Source organism: Enhydra lutris, unplaced genomic scaffold (genome assembly GCF_002288905.1).
Source record: "Enhydra lutris kenyoni isolate GAN:26980312 unplaced genomic scaffold, ASM228890v2 scaffoldscaffold56, whole genome shotgun sequence".
In the NCBI taxonomy this organism is placed as follows: Eukaryota; Metazoa; Chordata; class Mammalia; order Carnivora; family Mustelidae; genus Enhydra; species Enhydra lutris.
In genome coordinates, this window is record NW_019154140.1 from 4208083 (window position 1) to 4212282 (window position 4200).

Here is a 4200-nt window from a genome sequence, read left to right on the forward strand (position 1 = left end):
TTATCAGAAGGCACATAATATTAATTTCTCTGATTTTGAGTGGTGTTAATTTTTTTAAAGATTTTTTTTATTTATTTAACAGACAGAGATGACAAGTAGGCAGAGAGGCAGGCAGAGAGAGAGGAGGAAGCAGGCTCCCTACGGGGCTTGATCCCAGGACCCTGAAATCACAACCTAAGCCAAAGGCAGAGGCTTTAATCCACTGAGCCACCCAGGCACCCCTGAGTGGTGTTAATTTTGATTAAGATGGTGTCTATCAGATTTATCCCCTATAAGGTCATTACTTTTTAATCTTTAAAATAAATTATTTTGTGGAGAAAAGGCTTTGAGCCTATGTAAATATTCCATTTCTCAATAACCTTTCACCCCCCAGCTTTAGCATTTGTTGATGTTCATGTCTGAACCATTATTGTGATGGTTGCAGAGTAGCAATTTCCCAATTTGTTCATTCCTTCAACATTTATTAGTTGCATTCTAAGGTAAGAAAGAGTTTTCCCTTTCCCCCTATCCATTCATTCATTTATCCACTCATTCTCTCATTATCTGTATAGACTCATAGATTCCGATTATATTTAATGGATTATAATTTACTACTTCATTATTTCTTTGGGTGCTCAAGTTGTCCAGATTTAGCCATTGAGAGTCCCTTCAGACTGCCTCCTGTGCTCTTCTGACATGTCTTCATAATTTTCTTAAGTTCTTCCTTACTTTCTGGCCCAAGAGAAGTTTCCAGCCTCCTCTTGTGCTTCCCCTGCCCCAGCCCTGGAGTCAGCCATTTTTCCCAGGACCCCTGGGTCCTTGTAGTGGGGGATGGTTTTAGAAACCAAGATTTGGATGCCAGGTGTGGTCATAGCTCCCAGGATGTTATTGCTTCTAGACCATCTCAGTGGACTGAGGTGGGAAACACACAGACAGAACATATGCATAGAGCATATACATATGAAATATATCTACATATATTTCTATAGCTAGCTATATATATATGTGTATATACACACATACATACATACATTAGATAGATAGTTAGATACTATGACTTCTCTAATGTCTCCAATTCTGATCCAAACCATGGGACTTTATCAGGCCTTCCCCCTTTCCATATTTGTACCATATTCACTTACTTGACCAATCCTCTTTCATGTAACCAATCTTTTAACCCCACCACTGCTTTCTCAACCTTGGAGTGTTATCTCCCCTCCATGTCTACAGTCACTTCCTCAGTTCTGTTTCCTTGGTCCCAGCTCTTCAGGCCCTGCCATTCAGAGATCTTTCAAATGAAGGAAAAAGGAAAAAATTAATGACTTTTCTTAAATAAAAAATAAGGGAAAGAAAGGGAACAAAGGAAGAATGGAAAGAAAGACAGTACAAGGTTTTTCCCCTTAAAAAAAAATAACCTTTAAAACAAGAAAACATTAGAATAGTATACTAATCCCTCCCTAGTCTTTATCACTAGCACAGATAATTTTCATCTCCTGACCAGCCTTGTTTGGTCAATATCCCTACCTACTCTCCCTCTCTATGTATTATTTTGAAACAATCCCAGAAATTATATCATTTCATCTACAAAGATTTCTATATGCACATCAAAAAATTATAACACTATTATCACACCTTAAAAATTCACAATTGTTTCTTAATAGTATCAAACATCTTGAGAGTGTTAGAATTTTTTCAGTTGTGGACAGTTTTAAGCAGGGAAGGAGCATATTCAGATAGAGATTTTCAAAGGATCCCTTTGGCCACTGAAAGGAGAATGGGCTGTAGAGAAGATCAGTTAGAAGTTTTCTGCTTGGTTTAGCCACAGGTAATGATTACTTGGATCGGGGTACATCATGGAAGATAAGTGAACCAGACTTGATGCATAGATTGCATATGGATATGAGGGGGGAAAAGAGAAATGAAGAATGACTCTTAAATTTTTGGCCTGAGCAAGTGACTAGCTGTTATACGGTATTAATTATCTAGCGCTGCGTAACAAGTTACTCCCAAATGTGATCATTTATTGTCTCTTGTGATTTCTGTGAGTCAGGAATTCAGACAGGTCCCAGCAGAGACACCTCGTTTCTGTTCCATGTATGGAACCTCAACTGGAAGGCTCAAAGACTGGAGGCTGAAATCATCTAAAGGTCTGTTCAACTTACATGTCTAATGGATAATGACTGTCAGCTTAGGCCTTATGTGCTCCTATCAGCTGGAGTATGTACACATGACCTCTCTATGTGGTCTGAGCTTTTTCACAGCATGGTGTTTGGCTTCAAAAAGTGAGCATCTCGAGAGAGATAAAGAGCCAAGCAGAAGAAGCTCTACCCTTTCTATGACCTGGTCTCAGAAGTCACACAGCATCACTTCCTCTGTACTCCACTAATCAGGGAAGTCACGGACCCTGCCCAGATCCAAGGAGAGAGATCACAGAACCCACCTTCAATGGAGCAGTGTCAGTCACATTGTAGAAGAGCATGGGAAGTGGGATAAGTATTTTGGTGTAGCTCTCTTTATAAAATACAATCTGCCACAGGTAACGATTCAATAAATGGAGAGGGCTTGGGTAATGGTGCTTTGGTAGTATTAATAAGTCTGTTTTCCCCAAGCAGGAACGTATAATTAACAGGTGGACAGAAGAATCTGGAAATACTCAAGGGGTATTCAGGTTAGAGAGAGATTTAGATGATATTTTTAAGTCATGACCCTGGATGAAATAACCTCAGGAAAGAGGGAGATAGAACAGAGGGCATCACTATGGAGTACTCACTTGAGGTTGTCTACTGATTCTATAAAGTCATCTGTGATTTCCTCCATGATCATCGATAGGGGGAAACATCCAATTGCTGAAAATGATGAATAATAATCAACACCTAGGGACGCCTGGGTGGCTCAGTTGGTTAAGCAGCTGCCTTTGGCTCAGGTCATGATCCCAGCATCCTGGGATCGAGTCCCACATCCGGCTCCTTGCTTGTCAGGGAGCCTGCTTCTCCCTCTGCCTCTGCCTGCCATTCTGTCTGCCTGTGCTCACTCTCTCTCCCTCTCTCTCTCTGACAGATAAATAAATAAAATCTTTAAAAAAAAATCAACACCTAAATAAGTGGTTTTTTATAAATACACATTTATGCAGGTTGCTTGCCTGCTGAAACAGCTCCATCTCAGAAATATAATACACCTTTCAGAAATTATGTCCAGGGCCACCTGGGTTGGCTCAGCTGATTAAACACCTGCCTTTGACTCGGGTCATGATCCCAGGACCCTGAGATCAAGCCCCACGTCGGGGTTCCTGCTCAGCGGGGAGCCTGCTTCTCCCTCTCCCCCTGCCTGCCTCTCTGCCTACTTGTGCTCTCTCCCTCTCTGTCAAATAAATAAATAAAATATTTTTTTAAAAAGTCTAAAGAAGGGACGGTATAACCCAGGTGTTGGTAAACTTTTTCTGTAAAGTGTTGAATAGTAAACTTTGTGGACAGGACATACGATCTCAGTAAATGAAAACAGATGGTGCCAAAAAGGCTGAGATAATTCTGTGACTTGACTATAGTCATAAAAACATGTTCGTGTTGATTATAAAAATATCTAGCCATGTTCTAGAAAAGGAGATTTTATTTCACTTTCTCTCGAAAATTATTTGTGAATTAAATGCTAGTGAAAATGAAGGACTACTCCTAAACTACTCCCTAGTTGTTATAGAAAGTTATTTCTAATCTCTTTGTTAAGTATGAGACCCTTGGGTTGTTTTCTCCTCATAATTCATCTCGCCTTCTGAAGTATTATATATTTTAAAAATGCAATTAAACTCTAATAACTTTGAGACTGCATTGTAGAAATCCATGCTGCTCCTGCCCCTCACCCTACCTCCCACAGCAATGACTTAGATTAGTATTGAACTGGGCATGTGAACATTCTGGGGTATTTGATATTTTCCATTGCATAGAGTAATTTTTAAAGTCAAGCTATTGACAAATCTGGGACCTCCACATAATTTCATAACCAACCAACAACCCAGTAGGAAATTCTCTCTCTCTCTCTCTCTTTTTTTTTTCTCACTTTCCCATTCTTTTTTATTTTTCTTACTTTTTTTTTGTTTTATATTTTTGTTAAACTATAGTTGACACATAATGTTACATTTGTTTCAGGTACACAACACAGTCATGCAACAGCTCTGTGTTACACGATGCTCGCCACAAGCGTAGTGGCCATCTCTCACCATGCAACACTATG